Genomic DNA, 8,463 nt, shown 5'->3' on the forward strand with positions numbered 1-8,463 from the left:
ATCCCTGCCTCCCTGCCAGCCCCCACTACCTTTCTCAAACTCTAGTAACCATCCTTCCACTCTCTATGTCCATGAATTCAACTGTTTTGGGTTTTAGATCCCACACATAAGTGAGAACATGCGATGTTTGTCTTTCTGTGCCTGACTTATTTCACTCAACATAATGATCTCCAATTCCATCCATGTTGTTGCAAACGACAGGATCTCATTCTTTTTATGGCTGAATAGCACTCCATTGTGTATAAATAGCACATTTTCTTTATCCAGTTATCTCTTGATGGACACTTAGGTTGCTTCCAAATCTTAGCTATTGTGAACAGTGCTGTAACATACAAGGGAGTACAGATGTCTCTTCGGTATACTGGTTTCCTTTCTTTTGGGCATATACCCAGCAGTGGGATTGCTGGATTATATGGTAGCCCTATTTTGAGTTTTTTCCAAACTTCTCTCCATAGTGGTTATATTAATTTACATTCCTACCAACAGTATATGAGGGTTCCCTTTTCTCCACATCCTCGCTGGCATTTGTTTTTGTTTGTTTGTGTTTTGAGATGGAGTCTCACTCTGTTGCCCAGGCTGGAGTGCAGTGGTGCGATCTTGGCTCACTGAAACCTCCACACACACATATATATACACACACATACACACACACACACACACACACACACACACATATATATATATATTTTTTTTTAATGAGATGGAGTCTTTCTTTTTTCGCCCAGGCTGGAGTACAGTGACTCTATCTCTTCTCATTGAGGCCTCCACCTCCCAGGTTCAAGCAATTCTTCTACCTCAGCCTCCTGAATAGCTGGGATTACAGGTGTCCCCCACCATGCCTGGCTTTTTTTTTTTTTTTTTTGGATTTTTAGTAGAGATGGGGTTTCGCCATGTTGGTCAGGCTGGTCTCAAACTCCTGACCTCAAGTGATCCACCCACCCGGGCCTTCCAAAGTGCTGGGATTACAGGCGTGAGCCACCATGCCTGGCCCGTGCAGATATTTAAATAGTGGTATTTTGCTGCCTCTCCATGTAGTGCAGTGGAGGCAACGTCATACTAGACATTTCCCTGCTGAGATCCTTGTAACACATTAAGCAGGTACAAGCGAGAAAAGAAAAAGAGGGCAATGCTCTCTTGAGTGCCCACTGTGTGCAAGGAATTCTGCCCCAAGGGCACACAGTCAAGCAGGTGCTGCATTGGAGGCTGAGCCCTGCTCTCCCTAACTCTCAAGCAAGTGCTCCTTCCACACACCACACTGACATCCTGGTGGGGGCCAGGGCAGACTCACTGAACAACTGGGAACCTTAGCCACACTTGCAAAACTGGGAAGGACCAGAACAGGAAATCTATAGAGACAGAAGGCAGACAGGTGGTTGCCAGGGGCTGGGGCGGTAGGGGCATGGGGAGCTACTGCTTAATGGATATGGAGTTTTATTTGGGTGATGAAAATGTTTTGAAACTAGACAGAGTGCTGATTGCACAACAATGCAAATGTACTAAATACCAGTGAACTGCTTGCTTTAGAACAACAGTTAATTCTTTGTTTTGTGAATTTCACCTCAATTAAAAAAAAAAAAAAATTTAAGAAATGGAGTCTGGTTCTGTCACCCAGGCTGGAGTACAGTGGCATGATCATAGCTCACTGAGGCCTCCAACTCCTGGGCTCAAGCAGTCCTCCCACCTCAGCCTCCCAAGTAGCTGGGACGACAGGCACGCACCACCACACTGGGTTAATTTTGTATGTTTTGTAAAGAGAGGGTCTCGCTACGTTGCCCAGGCTGGTCTCAAACTCCTGGCCTCAAATGATCCTCCTGCCTCAGTCTCCCAATGTGCTGAGATTACAGGTGTAAGCCACCACTCTTGGCCCAATATTCTTATGAGAAGGACTGCAACTGGTAGATGTTGGCTGAGAAAATGTTCCTATTCTAACGAACAACTACAGTAGGATTCTCCCAAGGGCTAGACAAGGTAACTGCGCGGAGAACCCAGTCCCCATATTGAATCACACAGTAGAAAAGCTACTCCCGGCTGGGTGAGGTGGCTCATGCTTGTAATTCCAGCACTTTGGGAGGTAGAGGCAGGTGGATGACTTGGGGCCAAGAGTTTGAAACCAGCCTGGCCAACATGGTGAAACCCCCGTCTCTACTAAAAATACAAAAAAATTGGCCAGGTGCAGTGGCTCACGCCTGTTATCCCAGCATTTTGGGAGGCCTAGTCAGGCGGATCACCTGAGATCAGGAGTTCGAGACCAGCCTGGCCAACATGGTTAAACCCCATCTCTACTAAAAATACAAAAATGAGCCAGGCGTGATGACAGACACCTGTAATCCCAGCTACTTGGGAAGCTGAGGCAGGAGAATCACTTGAATCCAAGAGGCGGAGGTTGCAGAGGGCCAAGATTGCACCACTGCACTCTAGCCTGGGCAACAAGAGCAAAACTCCATCTCAAAAATAATAATAATAATACAAAAAATTACCCGGGCATGGTCGCAGGTGCCTGTTAGCCCAGCTACTCAGGAGGCTGAGGCTGGAGAATCACATGAACCTGGGAGGTGGAGGTTGCAGTGAGCCGAGATCACACCACTGCAACAGAGTGAGACTCCATCTCAAAACAAAATAAAATGAAATTTAAAAAAATAAATTTACATATATTTATACTTTTATAAAATAAAATTAATAAATGTAATAAAAACCATGCCTTGCTTCCAGGGGCCCCTTCTGCACCCCAATCTCCCCCTACCTGGCATGGCTCTTCCATGATGAGATGGCAAGTCTGACAGCAAAGGCCCTCTGTGACAGCCACCCCTGCCTCAGTTGCTGTTCCTAGCTCTGGCCCTTTTGTTCTCATTTCCTTTAGCCCGCACTGAATTTTCTATGCAGTGGCTAGAGCATCTGGAAGCGCAGATGAATACACAATAAATGACTTACTAGTATTACAGGATACACACAATGATGTTATGTGATTCATTCAATGCGCCCTGCAAAACTGCAATGAACACGGCATTTCTCTAAGCCCTGCATGTGCATCTGTGGTGGGCTGCCTCACATGATTTGTTTCTGATTTTCACTGAACCTGTACCTTTAGCACACCCTAGAATGGGGGTCAGCAAGCTTTTTCTGGAAAGAGTCCCGCAGTCAATATTTCAGGCTTTGTGGGCCAAAGGGTTGCTGTCACTACCCAACTCTGTCACTGCAGGGTGAAAAACAGCCATAGATAATGTATAACAAACAGGATTTAACAGCCCACTGCCCTGGCAGATATAATGAAGGATGGCAGGTTAAAAATTAAAACAATAGTATATGTGTTTGTAGACCTCACAGCCACCGTGTAATTAGATGGTTAAACATGAGAGCTGAGAGCTCCCCAGCAGGTTGTAGACCAGGCCCACATCATAATCATGCTCCCATCTCCCCTCACCGTCTAACCAAGGCCCCACATACAGAGTCTTGCAGGGAACAAGGACATCATCAACCTGTTGTCACTGCAGAATTCATCCTCAGTTACACTGGCAGGCATCTGGGATGTCTGGCGCTACCAGCCCAATGATGACTTTAATGTTGTTGCTATTGTCTAATTCCCATCCCACCCCCCAAAATCCACAACCATTCCAAATAAAGAAACTGAAAGAAAGCAGAAGTAAAAGAGGAGGGGGCAGAAAGGGCTGCCCAATATATGCCCGGGGCACATACAAGACCAAGAGGGACCCCTGCAATGTTCAAGGGGTCAGGTGGAGCATAGAAATGAGTGGGGTGGGCTGGCAAGGCACAGATCACAAGAGCAGAGCAGGTGCCCCTCTCGAGAGGACAGCTGCTACCCAGTACTGGCAGACAGTACCTCACAGCAATACCAGTAATTGCCCCATCTCCTGGTTTTTCAAGAGAGGCTGAAAATCCAGATTTTTTGTGTCAGTTACTTGGCCCCTAAATATACTCTTGTTAGAACAATGTTTCAGCCAACTCGGCATGAACCAAACACAACACATCTGGGGCCAGGTCTGCCGCCAATCCGCCATACTGAGACGTACGTTTAACCCTCACGTCTATCTGGAAGGTGGGCGCTGGCCACCCTGGTGAAACAGACAAAGGAACTGAGGCTAGGAGACATTGATCACTTGCCCAAAGAACAGCTCAGAGGTGACAGACCTGACATTTTACCCCAAACCTTCCAAAACCAGGCTCACTCCTTGAACGGCTCAATCTTGGCACAGAAAAGGGCTCCGTCATCAAAGTGCCACCAAAGAAAAAACAATCTACTGATGGCTGACTCAAACGGTTCCCTTCTCAGAGAAATCTTCCTGCAGAGGGTCCCGCAAGGGGCACACTGCTCTCTCCCCACACAGTGCTCCCATGGCCCTGCAGTCCGGCCATAGTGCTGGTGTAATCCCTGTCGTGCAAGGGATTATGCATTGTCAGCTCCCCGGGATAGACGGGAGCCTCACGAACTCTTCCATCACAGAAGGAACTCAACAGCTGTTGAATCTAGATTCTGGTGCAGTTCACTTCTGTGGCTCCCCAAGTGGCTACTTTAAATAAAAAGGACCAGGACTGGCCAGGACACAGCAGCCGCCTCATTCCTGTCATGGGCAGAGCGAGGTGGTGGTTTTATCTGCTCTAGCCTTAGCACACGCACAGATGAAATGGACAATCGTTCTTCCCCAAAGTCAGGGCGCTGGTTGCCAGTACTGTAGGGTGAAGTGGCACAGCTGGCCCAGGACAAAAGGACAGACTATCTGCCAACACACAATGGAAAGAGACAGGCTCTGCACGCAGACAGATGGGCTCAGGCCATCCATGTGGGCTTTTGGTGTCTAAGATCAATGACAAAATAAATGAGCAAAGAATGGGGACCATCAGTTTACTCTAGAGCAGGTCGGGCGGGATGGCTCCTACTTGTAATCCCAGCACTTTGGGAGGCCGAGGCAGGCAGATCACTGGGGGTCAGGAGTTAAAGAACAGCCTGGCCAAAATGGTGAAACCCCGTTTCCACTGAAAATACAAAAATTAGCCAGGCATGATGGTGCCCACCTGCAATCCCAGCTACTGGGAGGCTGAGGCAGGAGAATCACTTGAACCCAAGGGGGTGGAGGTTGCAGTGAGCCAAGATTGCACCACTGCACTCCAGCCTGGGTGACAGAGTGAGATTACATCTCAAAAAAAAAAAAAAATTACCCTTGAGCAGGGATTGGCAAACATTTTCTGTAAAGAGCAAAACAGTAAATATTTATATTTTAGGCTCTGCAGGCCATACACTCTCTGTTACAGTTACTCAATTCTGCCATTGTAGCCTGAAAGAAACCATAGACAATAGTAAATGAATAGATATGGCTTTGTTCCAATAAAACTTTATTTGCAAAACAGGAGGCCAACCCAGTTCACCAGTTCTTGCTGTAGAAAAAAGAAAAAAAAAAAAACACTAACATGGCAATGTGCAAAAACTTTAAAGAGACAAGAGGCCAAGCATGGTGGCTCACACCTGTAATCTTGGCATTTTGGGAGGTAGAGGTAAGAGAATTGCTTGCGCCTAGGAGTTTGAGACCAGCCTGCATAACACAGTGAAACACCGTCCCTACAAAAAGGTTTTCTTAACTGGCCGGGCGTGGTGGCTCACACCTGTAATCCCAGCACTTTGGGAGGCCAAGGCGGGCAGATCACAAGGTCAGAAGATCGAGACCATCCTGGCAAACACAGTGAAACCCCGTCTCTACTAAAAATACAAAAAAAATTAGCTGGGTGTGGTGGCAGGTGCCTGTACTCCCAGCTACTCGAGAGGCTGAGGCAGGAGAATGGTGTGAACCTGGGAGGCGGAGCTTGCAGTGAGCTGAGATTGCGCCACTGCACTGGGCAACAGAGCAAGACTCTGTCTCAAAAAAAAAAAACAAAGTTTTTTCTAAAAATTAGCTGTGTGTGGTGGCACACACCTGTAGTCCAAGCTATGAGGGAGGCTGAGGCTGGAGGATCACTTGAGCCTATAGGTCAAGGCTGCAGTGAGCACTGATCACACCATTGCACTCCAGCCTGAGCGACAGAGCAAGATCCTATCTCAAAAAAGAAAGAAAGAATATCTTTCCTCCTGGTTGGAGAAATGCAAATTATATGCTTACTAATAACTACCACAAGGCACCATTATATAACTACAAATTAACCAAGAAACTTTTTTTCTTTTTTTTTAGATGAAGTCTCACTCTTGCCCAGGCTGGAGTGCAGTGGCGTGATCTTGGCTCATTGCAACGTCTGCCTCCCGGGTTCAAGTGATTCTCCTGCCTCAGCCTCCCGCGTAGCTGGGATTACAGGCGCCCACCACCACATCCACCTAATTTTTGTATTTTTAGTAGAGATGGGGTTTCACCATGTTGTTCAGGCTGGTCTCAAACTTCTGACCTCAGGTGATCCACCCACCTCGGCCTCCCAAAGTGCTGGGATTACAGGCATGAGCTACCGTACCCAGCCTCCAAGAAACATTTAAAGTGAAATTCCCCAATGCCAGTAAAGCTATGATAAACCGAGTACACACCACTGATAACAATTTATGGGTGCAGTAAGTTCTGAAAAGCGATGTGTCAATGCATATCAAAAGCTATAAAAAAAAATCAAAATCCCTTTTGACACCTTGGAAATTAAGCTAAAAAGGAACGGGAGAAATGAGAAAAGATACAAATAACAATTTCACCTGGTCCTCTATGTTCCAGGTCCTGAGAAAGGCACTATACATTCATTACTTGCTTTAATTTCCATTTTCTGATAAGGGAATTAAGAGTAAGAGTCAGAGTCAGGTGTGGTGGCTCACGCCTGTAATCCCAGCACTTTGGGAGGCTGAGGCAAGTGGATCACAAGTCCAGGAGTTCAAGACCAGCCTGGCCAACATGGTGAAACTCCGTCTCTACTAATAATACAAAAATTAGCTGGGCATGGTGGCACGCACCCCAGCTTCTGGGGAGGCTGAGGCAGGAGAATTACTTGAACCCGGGAGGCAGAGGTTGCAGTGATCAAGCCGCTGCACTCCAGCCTGGGTGACAGAGCAAGACTCTGTCTCAAAAAAAAAAAAAAAAGGGTAAGAGTCAGAGAAGTTCAAAATTCTGCCCGGGCCGGCATAGTGGCTCACGCTTATAACTCCAGCACTTTGGGATGCCAAGGAGGGAGGGCTGCTTGGGCTCAGGAGTTTGAGACCAGCCTAGGCAACATAGCGAGGCCTCGTCTCTATGAAAATTCAAAAAAAAAAAAAATTAGCCAGGCATGGTGGCACACACCTGTAGTCCCAGCCTCTTGGGGAGCCGAGGAGGAAGGATCACTTGAGCCCAGGAGGTTGAGGCTGCAGTGAGCTATGATTATAACACTGCACTCCAGCCTGGGTGACAGAGTGAGACCCTGTCTCAAAAATATAAGACAGAAAACAAGAAACTGCCCAAGTTCTTCAATAGGGAGTTAAATCCAGAACTTGTCTGCATCCAAAGCTTTTCCACAATAACACAATGACTTCCTGAGCATCAAAGGGCACGAAGATTTTTATTGTAGTGTCCTAGTATAAGGGTCAGTCAACTATAGCCCCCAAGCCAAATCCAGCCGCTGACTTTCTCTAAATAAAGTTTTATTGGAACATAGCCACGTCCTTTCATTTACCCATGGTCTCTGGCTGCCTTCATACTACGACAGCAGAGATGAATACTTGAGGCTGAGACCAGATGGCCCACAAAGCAGAAAATATTTACTATCTGGCCCTTCACAGGAAACGTCTACCGAGAACACCACAAATGGAACTGACTGTCTTTTGCAATGGGAGAGGGGTTAAATAGCTACGGCAAGTCAATTTGGTGGAATGTTATGCTGTCTTTTCAAAGAATTGTGAAGAGAAGGAACGTGGATAAGTGCTATCATCTAAGCAGAAACGCTCATTCAAACGTAGATACAATGCAATTATGCAAATACATATATAGTGTATGCTCTGAACAAAGGCAGAAGTGGAATACCTACAAATTTAAATATTAAATGTGCCAAGAATATATATTTAAAGGTATATTTTGTTTTCACAATAGTCTTTAATGTCGTTTTGGGTTTTTGCTTTTTTTTTTTTAAGTTGTAGGAGGAAAGAGCGATTCCAAGAAACACAGATGCAAGCAAAGAAAAATGAGATGGAGTGGGCAAGATTCCCTCCTCGGAGGAAGCAGGGTACTGCCTGGGTGGGCAGAGGAAACACTAGTGCCAGGTCTCTGAAGGGCTCCCAGACAGCAAAATGTCAGGGCAAGGAAACGAGTCCTCACTCCCCTTGCAGGCTTCAAACTGCTCACCCCCCACCTAACCTGCTCCCCTACAGGCTCTCCCATCTCAGGAAAAGGCAATTCTGGTTAGACGAGGTGGCTCACGCCTGTCATCCCAGCACTCTGGGAGCCCGAGGCCGGTGAATCACCTGAGGTCAGGAGTTCGAGACCAGCCTGGCCAACATGGTGAAACCCCATCTCTACTAAAAATACA

The sequence above is a fragment of the Colobus angolensis genome, unplaced genomic scaffold, assembly GCF_000951035.1.
Source record: "Colobus angolensis palliatus isolate OR3802 unplaced genomic scaffold, Cang.pa_1.0 Scaffold116, whole genome shotgun sequence".
Taxonomy (NCBI): Eukaryota; Metazoa; Chordata; class Mammalia; order Primates; family Cercopithecidae; genus Colobus; species Colobus angolensis.